The following is a 19920-nucleotide window of genomic DNA, read 5'->3' as shown; positions in this document are numbered from 1 at the left end:
AGAAAATACTTAAATAACTGAAGTTTTTTTAAAGAATAAAAAAAGGTGAATCCATGTACGTCAATATAGGCTTGCAAGTGACAGATTCAGGAATTGTGAACACGGCAAGCCCAGGAATCAGCAGACAGAACGGACATTTTGTTTCATGTGGAGCCGCTATATCATGACCTCACCCAGCAGGCTTAGGCTGTAAGAGCTTCTGAGAACAGCCCTGATCACAACCAAGTCAAGCTAATGAGCAGAACAAGCACAACAAATGGAAGAAGCAAGAGTTTGGGTTTTGTACAAGTTTTTCTTGCTTGCGGCAGTGCACCCACCTTGAATAAAACTGGGTAAAATGATTTACTGATGTTTCATAGAGGAATTCCTGAAAGTTCTCTCCTTCATTTACCTTGCTCCAAAAGGAAAAAAGTAGTCACTCTGCGCTTTCATGGGAAAATGAACAGCTCTCCATCTTTGGTACTTTCCTCTGTAATTGTGGAACTAAATAGCATAACAGAGACCTCAGTGACATGTTCTTCATCTTAAGCCAGATTTAGAACAGCCTTAAAAAAACACCATGCAAAGACTCATTTTCTCATAGCAACCCTTTCTCCATCTTTGATCCTGTCAAACTCACTCTGACAGCTACGACAGAGACAAGGTTACTGTCACAAGACGACTATTCGGATCACCTCCTAGAAGCGGGCATGCCAGGAACAAAGCAGAAAAACAGTTCATGGGAACAGCACAAATAAAGGAGGGGATAAAATGCAAATTCAAGGGCAGTAACATGCCTGGCTACCGCATAGGCATCCCATACAGTTAATGGAATTACACGGCCGCAGTCTTTCTCAGAGAGGTTTTTTAATCACTCAGAGAAGAATGTCTAAAGCTTGCCTGCTGAACACCTCTTATCATTTCTCCCTCCACAGTAGCAAGCAATGCACAGACTAAATACCTCTCCTTCAAGCTATGAGGTGTAAAAGCCTCTTAGACTAATCTAACAAAAAACAAAGCTACACTTAAAAAAAAGGTGAAAATTGTTCTTAAAGTGCAGCTATTGGACCTTGTGAATCCCACCAAAAAAAACCTTTGTAACTGCACACTCGCGTAACATATCCAGACATACCCCTTGCAGTCGTAAGTGTCTTCCATTTTTCTTGAACTGCTTCCAGCACTCTTGGAAAATAGGTAATTTATTCTTAAAGCAAGCATGCCAATTATTCCATGGACGAGCCCTGCAAGCAGAGAGCAGCTGCTGCAGCAGGTCAATAAGGCACCGCAGGAAGGGCAGCATTGCTTTGCTCCCGCTTCAAAGACAGATCACTAGTGCTGCCTTCGTTAACAAGTATTGACCACCCTCTCTAATTACTGCATTCTGGACCTCACATTTTCACTGCCGTACAAACCTCAGCTGTCTGCAGATGCCATTTGCCCAGGTTGGATTTTGCTTTTACTGACAATATCACACTCTGAAAAGGGGAGGCACAGATTTTGTGGGTGTTATGTACTTCTTGGATTTCCAAAGATAGCCACAATACCTCGGAATGTACTTACTGATGCTAATCTTTCAAATGATGTACTTGAATCTGTTGGTTTGCATGCCTAAAGTTAGAAAATACAAATCCACCGTTTAGACTTGTAAATTAGTGAACCGGTTTTCAGCAGAGCTCAAACTCCGCACCTCAGAAAACCAGGCTATTTAGCTATTACTTTTGTACAGAAAATCCCAGCTGTAGGAGGGAACACTTTCAAACCTGCTCTCGCAACTCTCTAACCGCACCGAGCAGTACTTTTGCTTTCCCTGTGCACGATTTTGAAACAGACAATCCATCCTAAGGAACGACAGGTGGGAATTTAAAAGGCTATTTCAATTCCAAGTACCATTGTCTGCAGACTAGAATACAGTTTGGTTTTTTTTTTCTTTTTGCCCTTTAACATTCCTAGGTAAACAAATCCCAAACTACTTTTTCCCTTAAATATCCACTACATTAAATGTCTGCCTTATGAAGACAAAAAAAAAGCTGTATAGAAAATGATGACACCCACACCACACCCTTACTATTTGAAGCACTTTTGTCTTACCACAGTAATTTATTCACATGCCAGTGAAAACATTTAAGGGCATTTGTTAAGAATTTATGGATTTGTTTCTTCTCCTTAGGTCAGAAGATATTTCTTTCTACACCGCGTTGACTTCCTGCTCACATCCTCAGCGCCGAGACCCGAGGCGGGGGCTGCCCAACCTACACACTGAAGGGCTCGCTGTCTTTCACTTCCTTTTGTGGCTTTCAAGGCCGAAATGAGGGAGAGCTTTTACTCACCAGGACATCGCACTTTTTCAGATACTTTATGAGTATGTTGTTTTTTCAAAGTGAGAGCTTCACTGCTACCGATATATCCTCTCATACTTCATTCACTCCTATCAAGGGACGCGTAGGAAGATGCCAAGACCCAACACAGGTCGGAACACCTCACCATCATTCTTACTGTTGCGCTCTGCAGGTGTAAGACGTGCTCCAGAAAGCAGATACTTCAGTGAACATTAAAAGTCTGTCTGGATGAACGGAAAGCACGCTTCCGTAGCTACCAGAAGAATACACTGTTAGACTGCACTTCACCACTCCTTACAGAGCCGTTTGGTTGCCTACTGAGCACTGCCTGTTATTTCTATAGGAAAGCCTGAACTGACATCAGTAAGTAGGGTTTTTGTCACCCACACCCGAGGGCCATCAGGTATCAGACAAAAGACACCTGATCCTTGCCAGTTGATCTTTAAAACAAGGGATCCACACCGAAAATACACAGGAGATTGTTGTAAATATACTTCATCTTAGTCTAGCTATTTGGCTGAAGGAAGAAATCCTTTTCACAGGAGATCCAGGACACAACAGACACCACAGCTTCCAGTAACATCTTCCCAGTTTCACAAGTATTCTAGTAAAGAGATTGTATCAAACAGTTTTGGAACAGCCCTCCAGCTGAAACATCTGGTATCCACTGCACACAAGGTCAATGTTTCTGAAGGAAGTTTCTTCACCACAACGCTGTCAAAGCAGTCTCAGTATCAGCAGAGCAGTCGAACAGCGACAGCCAGCTAAGTAGTTCTGGTTTCTCTAATATAACAGTCCATGGTGTGAAAACATCTTAAAAACAAATACAGAAACAACACCTTCAATCTTGTGCACCATACTTTTTTCGAGTAGTTTCTATAGCAACATGAAGCTTTAATACCTCTCTGTCCAATGAGATAGAGATAGCAATCAAATAAAACATAGTAGCTGCCTCCTGGTTTTTCTGAAAGGAGAGGGAGGGCTCCTGATCCTATAAGGTTTCTTTTGCTTAGAAGACAGTTCTTGAGGTAAAACTATACCCATCATACAGATGACAACAAATAGGTCAAAGATATTTTGTCAAAGGAAATATTTGCAGAACTTTGAAGGCTGATGATTTGCTCCCGAGATGAAAAATATATGTACAAATGAGAACATTACAAAGGAAACCATGCTGGCTTTGAAGAAATAAGTAGCAAAGAGTCTCAATCCTTTCAAAACACTATTATCGGCTATACAGAGCTGCCTGAAAATAAAATCAAAATTTAGATAGTATATTAGCAACACAGACCCAGTATCTGATCGAAATCTTGGGTATCTACAATAGGTTGGTTTTTTTCTTTAAAAAACTAAACCATAAAAATATTTCCATTTGGAATATCAGTCAAGACTTATTTTAATAAGACCGAAAAATACTGGTTTTCCATGTGACCTGAGAAATACCCCACAGTTCTCACTTAAAATCCGAGAAATCTAAGAGCAGCCAGGCAATCTCCAACTGCAGACCAAGACAAGATTTCAGTCTGGTGAAATGGTCAGCCCGTGGTGCCACTGATCTCAGATTGCTCCACACCATCTAGAGAATTACGGTCACCATACTGAGGGCTACTGCTGATCGCTCAGCATGATAATTTAGTAAAACCAGGACTGACTTTCCCAGTCAGGTCAATGATTTGAAGTGGGCAACGAGATATACTTGGAACAGATGAAGTATGATTTTTAAGTGGCTTTCATATAGTGGCACACAATTCAAAACCAGGGGTCAGATGTTTTTACTGATTCTGAACATGATACAGTACAGGACCCAGTGTTTTGGCCTACAATTTGACAAAACAGTCCCAGGGATCATTTGTTCTCATTTAGATGGAAGAACTCTTGTCAAGTACATCTGCTTCTTATGGCCAAAAAAAAAAAAATAAATAGCCATTAACTTGTATGTCATTGCTTGCCACGCTGCTTGGTCAGAGCAGGATTCACCAAGCTTTCAGAGCAGTCTCTGCAGGCAACTGTGAAGTGCCAAGTTACTTAGAGTCTGGGTAAATGAGAACAAGGTTGCATTTGCACTTGCTTTTTTGTAAGGGCATCTACTGCCATGGAAGCAGAAAGCCAAACCAAGTTTCAGACCGGTTTCACTATTCAGCATAAGCAACCACACACCAGATATGAAAGGGATAGTGCAGGCATTACAGCAAAAGGAATTCTGCCCACTAAAAGGTTAAGAGCCTTTTACCAGCAATAATCATCTTTATCCATTTCCATAGGCAGTTCATCCCCAATTCCAAATTTTTGTCATTGATCTCCAGCTCCAAGTTCGCCACTCACAAAGAAATACATGGTACATCGCTCTGTTTTCATTCCAGACTTTGAACTAAAGTTAGAAAAGTAACATGTTAGGCTACTGCTAAATGTAAACATTTTATGATTAATCACAGATTAATCTGTGAAAGGGAGATCTTTTGAATGAAGTCTGTGCGAAACAAACCTATGTTCTACCTGGTCATATTTCTTTTACCTCGAACATAAAAAGACCAGGTCTCATTAGATGTAAATACACAGGTGATAGGGTAGAAATCCCTTTACCTTTCATATCCCATGGCCAATTTACTCAGCACAACCTTTTCTATTGCATCACAGCATTACCAGGCACAGAATATTTGCAAATGATTCACGGTTAAACTAAACCTTAGAGAAGCCAAACCTGATTTACTGGCTGTAGGTCAGAACTCAAGAGTTTCAAAGAGTTCAAAAAAGTTCAGTGTATGAACATTCATCTTGAACATAGTTCTTTTCCATGTCAGCCAGTTTTATGTTTTGTTAAAAACTACAGAGTGAGGAGCTTCATCTGAACATAGGTACAAAAGAAGATTTAGGAACATATGCAAAACAGTTTGATAACAGGCAGACGGGATGACAGTACTCTGAGACATACCACAGAATGACAGCATGGTGGGGGTTGGAAGGGACCTCTGTGGGTCACCCAGTCCAACCCTCCTGCCGAAGCAGGGTCACCCACAGTAGGCTGCACAGGATCTTGTCCAGGCGGGTCTTGAATATCTCCAGAGAAGGAGACTCCACAGCCTCCCTGGGCAGCCTGGGCCAGGGCTCCGTCACCCTCAGAGGGAAGAAGTTCTTCCTCCTGTTCAGCTGGAGCTTCCTGTGCTTCAGTTTGTGCCCATTGCCCCTTGTCCTGTCACTGGGCACCACTGAAAAGAGTCTGGCCCCATTCTCCTGACACCCACCCTTCACATATTTATAGGCATCTCTCCCTCCTGTGAGGACAGGCTGAGAGAGTTGGGCTTGTTCAGCCTGGAGAAGAGAAGGCTGTGGGGAGAACCTGATTGCAGCCTTTCAGTACTTAAAGGGAGCCTATAGGAAAGATGGGGACAATCTGTTTAGTAGAGACAGCAGTGACAGGACGAGGGGTAATGGTTTTAAACTAAAACAGGGTAGGTTTAGGCTGGATATAAGGAAGAAATTCTTTACAATGAGGGTGGTGAAACACTGGAACGGGTTGCCCAGAGAGGTAGTGGAGGCCCCATCCCTGGAAACGTTCAAGACCAGGTTGGACAGGGCTCTGAGCAACCTGATCTTGTTAGTGGTGTCCCTGCTCGCTGCGGGGGGTTGGACTAGATGACCTCTAGGGGTCCCTTCCGACCCAAAACTTTCTATGATTCTATGATTCTATGATATCTGTCAATAAAGAGCAATATGCAGCTGCTCATATTTTAAGTTTCCATAGGTACCATGTACTAATATCGAATTTTCATGGTTTCAACACAGCAAGGCACAGTTCTGTATGTAAACTAAAATGGCTGAAGTTTGGAAAGACACCGAAGCTGAATAAAATTATTAAATATAAATTACTTTATCAACTTTATATTAACATGACCTTAACTGAAGTTGAATAGAATTCAGCTTTAGATTTCAAAAATCAGATTCTTGTCACGTCACCTGTATAGCATATAAAATTACCCTCATTTTAGCCTCTGAGAAGTTGCAAAACCAGTTGTACTTTTACTTTTTTTTTTTTAATCCAAACACCTAAATTAATAATATACTAATAGAACGAGTACACACTTGCCTCCTATTTAATATCAGATAAGTGAATCAGAGAGGACATGCAGCCATTTTCCACAATCCACTGATCAGGAAACAAACATTAGGCATCTTTTCAGAAAGTTCTTTTGCCTGTATATTCCTAAATGTCTCTGCTAAGTCTTGATTAGGGAACAGGATAACACTGAAAAAAAAACCCAACCAAACTTGGGAAAAAACAAAACACCTTCCAAGTTCATAGAGAGCAAATAGTAAGAGAGCTGGCTTTACTCTTACAGTGGTTTTGCTAAGGAAAAGTAACCACAGGGAGCAATCAGTCGAAGAAGAAACAAACTACTCTAAGGTCACATCAAGAAAAAAAAAACCTGTCATTGACTCAATATGCTGTGCAAAAAGGATCTTCAACTTGTTTCTTTCACATTACAATCCTTGAAGGAACCACAGTAGCAGAATCAAAAAAAAAAAAGCAGCCTATAGTAGTTTGCTGCTAAACTAAATTCTTGGCAGTGAATTTTTTCATCATTTCTTATTGTACCCAGATGGATCTGTATCCCACCATGCTACGTAACATGTAAGCAAAATAAGAGATAATCATTCTGCAGAAGAGATTACTGTATTTTGATTATTTATTCCACTTGTTCAGAACAGGAGCAGCTTGTTTTCTTCCTACGCCGTGCTGAGGAGGCCGGGAAGAGCGCGGCAACGGGAGGGGAATCTCGCTGGCCACGGCTCCAGTGCCACGCCGGCCGCTGCCTCCCGCCCCGGTGCCTCGAGACCCAGCAGAAGGCAGCAGCGGCGGCAGACACCGACCTTCAGACCGCTGGCAGAAATATCAGCCAGAGAGCATGCTGCCGACTGCACGGCGCTGATCAAAGCACGGTTGAAGTGACCAGCAAAGGGAAAACTTCAACTTTAGACAACATCTGAGGCTCTCGGTAGATGTCAGGTTCGATTGCTGTAGCAACAGACAAATGCAAGTCACTGCTGAGTTATCGCGAAGATTTTTAACGAAGGTTTCTGCCTGCTAGAAACTTGCCTATCATCTATTAAATTAATTTTACAACATCAGACACGCATTAACTATTACTTTCAACATACAAAACTCACTCCGTTTAAATTTTCTACGCAAATTCAATATGGTTTGTAAAAGAAAAACGACTCTTGTCATCACTAGAAAATACTCCAAAGCCAATACTAAAAAACTGGTGACCTGATTGTGCCAGTCTGCCACCTCCAGCCTCGTGCTTGCGGCAGCCGCTGTGCTAACAGGGTAGGCAGGCAGCATTATTTCAACATGCATGAGGGCAGATATAACCCTGAAGAACAAGCTCAGTTTGTGTAGCCCTTTTCCCTGTTACCCCATAGACATATGGCAGGCATGGTTATTTCCAATGCAAGACAAAAAGCATCATCTAAAAGCCTCTGAATGAACTGGAGTTTCAAAAAAAAACAACCAATAAAACCAAAATCAAGTCAGATGCGGCAGAGAGGCATTGCTCCTGATCTTCATTACTAATACGAAGAGCACTAAGCCAGGCTTAATGTTCAGGGGAGGGGGACGGGACACACTACCAAAATAAAACAAAAAAATTTCATATTATAGAGTTGAAGGTTTAATACGTGAAGGTATTAACCATACCCAAATGCTTCCACCCAAACCGTATCCATATCCAACCATGTCCTAACGCTTACATCCAGTACAGTCTACCAAATTCCATTAAGGATTAGATTGGCCCCCTGCTGGTTCATACACAGGGAATGTTTTTAGATTACCAATAAAAGCTTCTTGGAAGAACTGCCTATACCGGAATGCCCGTGAAAAAGCCAGTGCACTGAGAAACCAGCCCCTTTGCTACAAGCATGCAGCACCGCAGCCGGCTGAAGCAGCCTGTGCAGTCAGAGTGCTGCGAGCTGGCAGACACCCAGCATCAGACACATTCTCCTCAGAGACCTTCATATTTTCTTAACCACAATTTTTAGTTCCTTATTTTCTACTTAGGTTTCTGAAGGTGTGCCCTATTTTCCAGGAACTTTCAGGCACTATTTGTGTAGATTGCCATTATGTCCCAAATGGGTAAACACTGATCCAATGCTGCCTGTTAAAATAATAATTAAAAAAAAAAAAAACAAACAAACAACTTTTTTTTTTCCTACAGTAGTTTCTATCTGTGGTAAGCCACCTATAACCTTTTGAACAACAACAAAAAAAAAACCCAAACCCAAGGAAATCAGACCCCTTTATTTTACATAATACTGAAGCCTCTCAACTGACCTGCAAGGTCAAGGTTACAGTCTCTCATATTGACCTCCAATTTGCTAAAAGATTTTTAACTCAACTTATTCAACCAAAAAAAACAAACCCACACGTTCTCCACAACAGGATTAAAAAACAACCAACCAAAAAAACCTACAAAACCAACCAACCAACCCACACTAACAGGAACCATGCTACAGTTAAGGACCACACTTCTCACATAATTAATTACAGAATCATCATTTAAACAGCAGATCTTTCAATGGTATAACATCCACATACAGAAAAAAGACAGGGGAAGAAGACAGTGGACAGCGACACAGAAACATAGACAATTTGCTTCTATTTAATTGAATATAGGTTATTCAAGAGCTATGATAAAAATGGAGGTTGCTCTTTGTTAGCACAGCATTACCTAGTTTTATTCTATGCAGCTTGTTGGCAGCTGCTGTAAAGCAGTTCGAAAGTTTTCATTTACAGTTTAACATGCTTACCAGCTATCAGAATTCTCCTGCCTCCTCTCAATGTAAGCCCACACACCAAGAAAAATAGAAAAAATCCTCAGGATAAAGAATCCCTTCAGCACTATGCAGTCAGCTTGCAGTCCTCTCTCCTTACTTCCAGTCACTAAATAGCTTCTGCTTTTCTAACCCCTTGAGTACTGTACCTGGAAAAAACCCTCACCACAAAGCTGATCCTGCTTCTACGCCCTGAGCCACTGTAAACATTACATTTTAACTTCAAACAACCTGCCCTTCCACATAACACCGCCCACACGCACGTAAGAAAAATCCAACTGCAGTACTTCAGATACCTCAGCTCTGTGTATTTCAGCTTCCAGCTCTGCTAGCCTTACCCACATTTAGGGTTGCCTATCACAGTCCTTGTCAATTTTAGCAAGGATGAGATATTCCCGCTTTCCATATTTAAAAAGCATTTTTCCTTCCTGAAACCGAAGCTAACATTTGACAGCAAACAGCTACTTAGTTTGATTTCTCAAGGGAGGAAGACTACTTAGAGAAACTCCTCCATTTCCATCCAGATTCAGGGTGGTACGTGGGCACAAAGGCAGGCCAAACATCAGCGACACGAAGGAACACCTCAGAATGAACACGCGGGAAGCAGAGAAGGGCAGGACTGGGGCGTATTTTTTCCCCAATATGTAGTTTTCTACTAGCCAACAGAGCTCACCAGAGACTGTGGAAAATAGAAGACTACTAAATATGTGGTCACAGAAAATAATTTTTTTTTCTTTATAATGATAATAAGGAGCAGTTCTTGAGTGTTTTGTGCTCCCAGGACTGCTCTCTGTCTTTTGCAGGTCAGTGTGAAATTATCTAGCCCTGTTCATTGTGTGGGATCTCAAGCACCTGGTCAGACATTGGCACAGGCTGCCCAGGGAGGTGGTGGAGTCCCCATCCCCGGAGGTGTTCAAAAAACGTGTCGATGTGGCACTTGGGCATCTGGTTTAGTGTGCATGGTGGTGTTGGGTTGATGGTTGGACTTGATGATCTTAGAGGTCTCTTCCAACCTATGAGTCTATGATTCTGTGAAATATATGCACCCCCACAGTGTTCACAGAGCACAAGTCATCTACTTCTGCTCGGGTCTCTAATCTCCTTCCCTGGGATGAAAGGAAGGAAACAGTGAAAGATTTGCTTTTTCTTTTTTAAAGCCAGCATTGGTGCAGCAATAGGTGCCACACCACAAGATGTGGTGCTACACCACAAGGCAGCAGAGGGAACTGGATGTTTTTTCCTGCAGCAAACTCTCCAAAATGTCATTTTCACAGAGAATTTCTGTAATTTTTCCCTGCTCTGTAGAATGTCTCCCAAGCATCTCCAGGCAAAAGGAAACAGTCGGAAAGCCTGGCGCTGCAAAGGGGCACTTACGACACGGACTGGGCCTGAACAGCGTAACGTGAGTTCTCCTTTGCAGTGCTGTACAGTCACTTCCCTGCAAGCGAGGGTTTGGCTTCTGTAACGTCACCGTATTTGAGTATTCACTACCTCACGCCAAGACACATTAACTGGAAAAGAGTCAACTGCTAAGCCCCAGATCTGTTCCCCATGCAGACACCGCAGCAGCATTACCAACCCAGTCTTCCAGACACCGGCCAGTTTTCTCCGTGCCAGCTTTAAAAAACACTTTCCTTTTTGAAAGGACTACGTTAATATTCTCTCACAAAACCATAGTGAAAATCTTGACTTTTAGAGAATAAGAGTCTGAATTCTTCATATCAATGTAGTTTTAGAAGACTGTGAGGGCGTTCTGATGTCTCATGTAAGAGGATCACGGTCCTGCTCACAGCTGTCAAATACTGTGTGTTCTTTCAGCTGGATGCTGCACATGCACGCCTTGACCCCAGCAGAACAGAAGCAAGCAGTAAGGGCTTGGCAAATGCCTTTGAACATGGGTGTTTAACTCTGGGGGGAAAAAAAGTAATCTGACAATTTGAGATGCATGAGACACCCCTAGAAATACTCTTCAGTTTTTCAAATTATGTAAATATTTAAATTAGCAAATCATAAAGACTTCCACAGCGAAACTACTTAATCCCCTTTTTTTGCCTTTTTCATTTAGAACCCATCACCTTCCTATCTCAACACTTTCTGTAAGTTACATGAGGCACAAAACCAATTAAGATTAGGTTTAATCAGGATCCAGCCCGACACAACTGCGGGATGGCATTTCGGAAATAACAAAGAGAACACAATATTCACGGTGGTAAGATTTACATGTTATGTACCACACTCCAACATCCCAATATTACTCAGATTTTAAAATGGCAAGCCTACTTTTCTGTTGCAGCTCAACTGCATTTGCTGACAACAACCAAAAATCCCTGCATAAAAACAGTTAACAACACAGTTGGTATCAACCACGTGAGAAAAGCAGAGATTATATGATTCAAAGTCAACAGTTATTAAAGCCAGGAAGCAATGATTCTCCATGGTTAGGATGAACGGACACTTCTTTGTTTAAGCTCTATCAAAATCCTTGGAAGGGGTAGCTCATTTGGGTTTCGAAATTCCTTTAAAAGCCTTATTAATACACACACTGTTAATATTGTCATCATTTCTATGAACAAAAGGCTTTTAATATATCCTGTGCACAACCAGTAAAGTCCTTAAACAGAAAATAAGTAAGATAAACACTTAAAGGGGCAATCCTCCACACTGAAGTTGAACACCAAGAAGAGCAGCCCGTGCCAATACCAGCCAGGTCTCTTGCTGGCTATACACAGCAGTTGGGACAGACTTTTTTCTCCCCCTTTGACTGCACGTCAGGAACATTATTCTGAAGACATCCTCTACGCTCGATCCAGGACAGGGAAAGGATATATGGAAGTGTAGAAAGAGATTATGCACACAACCAACTACTTGGGTGGCCGTGTTCAGACTTTCTTACCCCCTTCCATCCAACCTAACCACAAAAGCTATCGCAGAACGCTACGGCAATCGCCTTCCACTGCCTGACCGAGCTTGGCAGTCTCTAATCAGCACATTAACAGCCAGCTCAGGTGCTAGCATGCCCATCACTTTTAAGCCTGGTAAGTGTATTTACCCACTGGATCAGATATAGATTAATATATTATAAAGAACACTGATTACTGCATTATCATGCATAACTCAAGAGAGTGGGAAGGTCATTACAGAACAGCAGTTGGGTCAGGTTACCAGAACTTGGTGAAAGTCAACCTAAACTTCTGCATTGGCAACCGCTCTGTTTTCTAAAATGGACAATTTTTCTTAGTAGTAAGTAGATGCAACTTGCTTTCAAATTCAAAATGCATCTTAATAAAATTCACAGTTCTATATTTAGAATTAAGCCAAAACACAAATGCTGAATAATTTTATGCACTGGTAACAATTCTCGTTGTATTGTGTATACCACAGAAATCAGATGCTTTGCAAAGCCTATCCTAGAATCGCACTTTCACCTGAGAATTTCCAAGATTTTGTTTTGAAGACACAAAAGCCCTCTTTTTAAGAATTAAGAAGTTATAGGCTTTCAAAGAGCAAATAAAAAGGATTCCCAAGAACTCCTGAAACACATCCTCAGGTGTCTGCCATCCCATATAACTTCCTTGAATGCTACAGTACCACTAGCCCATAGGAGAACAGCTGAAGTACAAAAGGATTCTACCTTCACAAATGAAATGTAATTTCTTAATGATGAAAGCTGGTGTCAGACGGAATGAAAAGAAGCGTACAGTATGCTTGTATTAAGACAGAGGCATTTTGGCAAGAGTCACCTGAAGAAAAGGCCAGCAGCATAATTGCATAAAACCGATAAAGTTTCAGTTCTATCAATTTATTTTTTCTGTATCAGTGACTTTGCTTTGATTCTTACATCAGCAGTTCTGAAGATGAATGTAATCAGCCAGTAAGTTTCATTTCCTAACTCAATTACTCATGTTAATACAAATAATGTGTATATTAATATTCAGTTAAGAAACTGAAGTGTCACAGCCAAGACAGCACATGGTATTATGTGAGAGCAAAGCGGAAAAACATTCTGATTACTCACTGCAAGAAGCTGTCATCAAGCCCTTCTGATACAAGACAAAACATTAAAAAGAAACTTCTTGTCAAATATTATTTCCTTTAACAATTTTACAATTCAGGTAATTTATAGTTGGTTTGCTTTTTCTTCTTTAAGTCTGCTGTAGATCGTAACTTTGTTTCTTGGTTTAAAATACCCATATCACGGTGGAAGAGAACCTAGGAGTCTGAAACAGCTTAAGCAACCTAGCAGGAAAATAAAAGCTACTAATATAACCCTTAAGTAAATGAATTAGAAGTTGCCCTACACCAGCAGACTATCTGGAGCTTAAAGACTAAACAGTCTCCAAAAGGAATAGAGATCAGTCGGGTCAGGATCCCCTGCTGGAACCAGGAGCAGTGGCAGGGAGCGCCACACTCCCTCCCTCCCTCCCTCTTCCACATCCAGAAGCCACCAGGTACGGGCAGGAAGATCTGCTCTCAGGTTTGCCCAGATCAAGGCCCCTCATGCTTCACAGAAATAGAAGGTATGTCCAAATGTGTCGTTAGAGACCTCTATCACAGAATCACAGAATCACAGAATAGTAGGGGTTGGAAGGGACCTCTGAGGGTCACCCAGTCCAACCCTCCTGCTGAAGCAGGGTAACCTACAGCAGGCTGCACAGGACCTTGTCCAGGCGGGTCTTGAATATCTCCAGAGAAGGAGACTCCACCACCTCCCTGGGCAGCCTGTTCCAGTGCTCCGTCACCCTCAGAGGGAAGAAGTTCTTCCTCATGTTCAGACGGAACTTCCTGTACCTCAGTTTGTGCCCGTTGCCCCTTGTCCTGTCGCTGGGCACCACCGAAAAGAGCTTGGCCCCATCCTCCTGACACCCACCCTTCAGATATTTGTAAGCATTTATAAGGTCCCCTCGCAGCCTTCTCTTCTTCAGGCTGAACAAGCCCAGCTCCCTCAACCTCTCCTCGTAGGGGAGACGTTCCAGTCCCCTCATCATCCTCGTAGCCCTCCGCTGGACTCTCTCCAGTAGCTCTTCATCTTTCTTGAACTGGGGAGCCCAGAATTGGACACAGTACTCTAGATGAGGCCTCACTAGGGCAGTGTAGAGGGGAAGGAGAACCTCCCTTGTCCTGCTGGCCACACTCTTCTTGATGCACCCCAGGATCCCATTGGCCTTCTTGGCAGCCAGGGCACACTGCTGGCTCATGGTTAACCTGTCGTCCACCAGGACACCCAGGTCCCTCTCCGCAGAGCTGCTCTCCAGCAGGTCCACCCCAAGCCTGTACTGGTGCATGAGGTTGTTCCTCCCCAGGTGCAGGACCCTGCGCTTGCCCTTGTTGAACCTCATCAGGTTCCTCTCTGCCCAGCTTTCCAGACTATCCAGGTCACGCTGAATGGCAGCACAGCCTTCTGGTGTATCTACCACACCTCCCAGTTTGGTGTCATCAGCAAACTTGACGATATATTGATGTTAGAAACCTCTATATTGACTGTATCGGCCACGGCAGGGCCACCAGCAGCCCTGGTCCCGCAGCACCAGCACGCCCGGGCACCGCAGACCCCGCAGTTTTCAGGTATGAGGGAGGCAGACCGGGTTACAACGTAATCATACAGCCATTGTACAGAGACAAGGCTGGGGGCCGTTACACGAGTCCCTGCCATGAGGACTTCATCACAACAGCCACCAACGGAACCAAAAGCCTCACACGGGAACATCACACGCTCGACTAACAAAAAAGCCACATCTTTAAGAAGGACAGAAGGAACCCAGCCACTGCATCAGCTGGAATTACTTTTAATCATTGGTCACCATCTCTCCCCGACCCTCACTTACATCTGGCACGCCGGCGTCTATCTTCTTCCCTCTGAGGGTGACGGAGCCCTGGCACAGGCTGCCCAGGGAGGTTGTGGAGTCTCCTTCTCTGGAGATATTCAAGACCCGCCTGGACAAGGTCCTGTGCAGCTTGCTGTAGGTGACCCTGCTTTGGCAGGGGGGTTGGACTAGATGACCCACAGAGGTCCCTTCCAACCCCTACTATTCTGTGATTCTGTGATCTGAGAGGGAGGGCAAGGGCCTGCAGTCGTTCACGGGGGGAAGGCTAGACCTGTAAATCACCCACGTTATCACCCCTGCTGCAAGGCAACATTTGTTCAGAAGTCAGGAATAAATCACAGGATTTCACATCCCGCATTACAGTTCCACCACGCTTCTCCTCCTCTCCGAGCTGTTTAACATATTTTACATTAACATCTGTGACATGCTTAGCATTAATGCGCAGTAACTAACACTGTTTCATTGCTTTGCCCTCCCTCCAATTCCGTGTCTTCTGCCTCCAATTTTAATCCATTTTATGCTCCATTTTACTGAGTTTCAGTGTAATCAGAGGCGACAAATTGCTCTGAAGCTCATTAAAAAACACATCTCTTTAAATGTCTGGATTGCAGACTACTGTAGCAGTTCAGTTTTTCTCCTCTTCTGCTTTTACTCATTTCTCCCTACGTTCTGATGTCGCCTTACTGTTGTGTATTTGTGCCCTGTGACCGTGTCTCTGATTTTCACTTGGTTAGTCAACATTTCAGCAAAGCCCCATCCTCCCTCCCCTACGTTCATTTCAAAAGTCTTTTCTCCTGCTAAAGCCATCTCTGTTAAAATGCTGCTTCCAAGGCAGCTAGTTCAAGAAACCATTAATAATTTCGCTTTTGATTTCCTCCTTTTACTTGCTTGGGCTATTGGCAAAACTACCGGTCTGGGAAAACCCTTTCTGAACAGAATTCTCTCTCCCCTTCTCAGAAGTACAGGAGTTTGCTGATCCAGTTTGCCTGAGTATATTGAGCTGTCCACAGCTAGGCATTTGATGAAAATGTTTCGACCATCGAGAGCTGGAGGCAAAGTTTATTCATAGATTTAACATGATGGAAGGAATCATTGAAGTGCAACTATTCATCCTGGATTGATGCCTATTCAGGAGAGATATTACGTACAGTACCCCATACTGTAGCAAAACGCCGTTCTTCCCATCGTAGAAAAAGGAGTCTCAGCTACAAGGTTCGCAGTCAGTAATTCGATTAAAATATTGAATTGCCAATAACATTTTGAAGAAAATCTACCCAGCATTAATGGAACTAGAGGAAAAAGCCCGCAAGTATCTTATTTTAAAATTTGCTCACTTCGTGTTTTTCCTTTCCCTCCGACAAATCCTTTGTCCTAGGAAGATAATTTGCCTCACACAGCAAATGTCTAACACTGCTTTAAGACATAACAGTGCAAAACACAGCAGTTGGAACGCTTTATCACAGATCACACTGTACCCAAGACATACTGACATGCAGCATCAAGTAAAAATACTGCCCAGTGATAAATGGGATTTTGACTGAAATGCTGGGAGATGAGATAGTGCCTCACCACGGCTTAAGAAGTGGGTGAAAAGTCTGACAACGGCAGTTTTAAGCAGCACAGCTACTGACAGACAAGGGACAAATTAACAGCCAAGGGCAAATCATTACCTATTTTTGTACGAACAGTCTCAATATTCGTGTATTACTGGTTGCCCAAACGGAACACATTCCTCAAGCACGCTCTCCTTTTCCAATCCAAAAATCACCCAACTGTATTTAATCATTTATCTCCAAAAGCAACACGCTCCTATGTTTTTGTACAACAAACTAATTCGCACTGCGTGTGCAAGCTTTACCAATTTCACCTACGCCCAAAAGCACTTCAGCAATGGTATTCACCAGCACCTCGCAGCATATTCTAAAGAAGCCTCTCCAGCAATGAGCAGACATCTCATTTTCAGCAAATTCACATCAAATTGTAACTCTTCTTGGAGGCCCTTTGAGTATTATCATTAGCAAGCCAAGCAGTTGTGAATGCAAATTCTAATTTATTTAAGGGAGTCACTATCCTGATCAACAGGAAGTCACTATCACAAGACCAACAACAATTACTGGGTACAGCAGACATTGTGTGGGAAGGGCTAAGCAGCCTCGCCAAGTCAACCCAAGATACACATATAAGCAACTTTCCTGGGTAGTCTATGAACCAAACAGTACAATTCCTGGCTTTAAAGGGATTATTATTGATCCTACATACTTGGAGGAGAAGCAGGGGAAGAAAGGAAGGAGAAAAGAGTAAAATTATATTCAGCCAAGTTCCATTTCCTGGCACTTTCACGCAACACATTTGCTTCAGTAGGAGGCACACGGGACTAATTTGGCCGACAAACAGGAAAATCTCCAATAACAGACAGGAAAGTGTATTTTCATGCAAGTTCTGAATAAAGCAATTTTTTTATACTTACTTTCCCTCGTTTTTGAAGGGAGAAGAATATATAGAAGCAGTTTCCTATATTCTCACCTTTCTCTCCCAGTATCTTCAAGTATCAGCAATCCTTGAACAACCTCATCTTCAGAAAAATTTCAAAACCCCTACATTCACCAGAAAAGCGTGCCAGGCAACTAGTCCTCTTTCGTGGTGGTCTCTAACGCAGCTACAGATTCCAGTCCCTGCTTAGATTAACCCTAATGATCACATAGGTTTTCCCTGAACACACTGGAAAGCAATCAGATTTTCAGTCACCGCAGATCAGTCAACAAAACGCAGCGGGTAACACAAAGCCAGGAGCAAGGAGAATGACAACCAAACGAACCCAACAACAATAAAAAACTATCAGGCAGGGCACAGTTGTTGTTCAAGCTTTTAAAGAATAAACTCCCGAGCAATACAGACATTTTTCACAGACTAGAGCAGCATGCTATTAGAGTCTCATTTAGTTATCTCCCACCACAAGATGGAAACCCAAAAGACTACTGAAATTTTGCTAACATAATCCTATAAAATCATATCCATTTAACAGGCAGAGAGGCAACAGTATCAGCAGGGAACTATTTTTTTTCCTGTCCACGTTTGCAGATACCTTGCTGCAGTGAATGCTGTCCTGAATGCAAATTACCTCGGCTCCCTAAGAGGCACACCGCAATGCCTGAGGCTGCCAAGGGCAGCCTACTATATACATAATCCAGACTTTTTTTCTAATGCATTAATAAGCAAATACAGCTCACATAACATATCTAGTTCATAGAATCATAGAAAGTTTTGGGTCGGAAGGGACCCCTAGAGGTCATCTAGTCCAACCCCCCCGCAGCGAGGAGGGACACCACTAACTAGACCAGGTTGCTTAGAGCCCTGCTAGTTCCTCCAGTTGGTTTCCAGATACAGATCTGAGACAATTGCCAGTCGTAGCAGTAACACAGTGTATTTCACAACAGTTGGCAGAGACAAGGACTGGAGATGTGTGGGCTACACTAAGTCCTCCTTCCCCCTAAGGCTTTCAAGCAGGTCAAAGGCATACTCCTGCATGAGAAAACCTTTAAAATCCAGTTAAAATTCTGGAAGGCAGAAAAGTGTAAACACCTGATTTTTTTTTTTTTTTTTTTTTGATGGGCAAAAGAACACACCCAGCTTTACGTTGCACCTGGGGACTGAAGTTTGTACTTGCAGAATCAAGGCAGCCCGATCACCTTTTATCAGCAACAGAAGCCAGCGCAGTCGCATTCTGACTACAAAGAAGAGGGAGGGAGGCTACGCAGCTATCCTGGGGCTGTAGGATGCTGGAGCACAGGCCGCGGCGGCCACTGCCAACAGGAGGAGCAGACAGGGAGACAAAGTCCTGCCGAGAAAAGAGAATTGTTTGGTATACACAAGGTTTCTTCACCTCATTTTCTAGAAGAAATAGATTATGAATGAAAAAAGGGAGGTTTTAATCTACCTACGTGAGAAAAGCTAAAAATCATCAGAGTCTCCCTTTTATTTCCTACATCTTTGAGATTCATTTCCTTACCTTCATTCTGTGAGTTTTTCATATTGCTATCATATTCAGCAAACGTGGTGCACTAAAGTACTACAGAATCGGCTGTCGCCGTGCCGGGACGCTCGCGCCATGGCCCTCGCAGCCTTCCTGCCATCCACAGGCTGCAAGCAGAGCCCTCACACTGAAAAGCTGCTTATTACCCACGTACTGAGTAAATGAAAATCACCTGGAAGGCTTGGCGTGCGCACAAAAAGAGCAACCAGAAAAGACAGCAGATAAGTACGAAACTTTTACCCGGGGGTCTGAGGTAACAGCGAGTAACTGCAGCAGCCTGTAGTAGGCTGAAACTAAAGTAGCAACTCACAGGAAACACAGGGTCCCTGTTGCTGGCGTACGTCTGAGAGGAAAATAAAGTCCATTAGGGCTGCGTGCTACACATACAACGGCAAATCCTGATGTAAGCCCCCGCGCAAGCCCGCACCGGGCAAGGCTCGGGTGTCACCTGCCCGGCGCGGCGGAGGGAACGCTGGCACAGCCCGCCGGAGTCAGCCCACACTGCCGCCGCCCGTCCCCTCCCCGGTCCCCCCGGGCCGAGCCGTGTCCCCCCGCCCCCCCGTCAGCCGGTACCTGCGGGCGTCCCGCGGGCGGCCGGCGGGGTCCCCGCGGGCGCTGCTCCATGGCGGGCGGCGGGGCCGGTTCTCCTGCGGATGGCCGCCCGCCTGACGCGCGCGCCCTCGGCTCCGCTCATCCTCGGGGCGGGGTGGGGGGGGGGGCACGGTGAGGGGGAAGCGCGGGGCCCTCAGCGCCAGGCCCGGCCCGGGGGCGGCCAGGCCCGCCCGGCCCTGAGGGCAGCGCCGCCCTCCGCGCCCGCCTCCTGCGCCGGGCCCTCACCTGCCGCCGCGCCCCGCCTCCTCCTCCGGGCCCAAGGAAGCGCCCGCCCGGGCGGGGAGGCCCCGTTCCCCCGAGCTCTGTCGGTGTA

General features: G+C 44.0%; 1 protein-coding gene across 3 annotated transcripts in view; it reads right to left on the bottom strand.

Annotated features, from left to right (window-relative positions):
- The window catches only part of FGD4 (FYVE, RhoGEF and PH domain containing 4), a 125213-nt gene extending 105547 nt beyond the window's left edge, over nt 1–19666 (bottom strand). The window contains exon 1 of one of the 3 annotated variants that reach the window (XM_075428757.1): nt 19569–19666. The gene's annotated coding sequence lies outside the window, so the exon portion shown is untranslated. Of the gene's footprint in view, nt 1–9119; nt 9140–19568 lie in introns of those variants that run through there. The other 2 variants (XM_075428754.1, XM_075428756.1) reach the window with 2 other exon arrangements.
- Between the last annotated feature and the right edge of the window lie 254 nt (nt 19667–19920).

The sequence above is a fragment of the Opisthocomus hoazin genome, chromosome 8, assembly GCF_030867145.1.
Source record: "Opisthocomus hoazin isolate bOpiHoa1 chromosome 8, bOpiHoa1.hap1, whole genome shotgun sequence".
NCBI classification, from domain to species: Eukaryota; Metazoa; Chordata; class Aves; order Opisthocomiformes; family Opisthocomidae; genus Opisthocomus; species Opisthocomus hoazin.
Note: the sequence above shows the minus strand (reverse complement) of the source record. Positions and strands in the feature narration are given on the sequence as shown.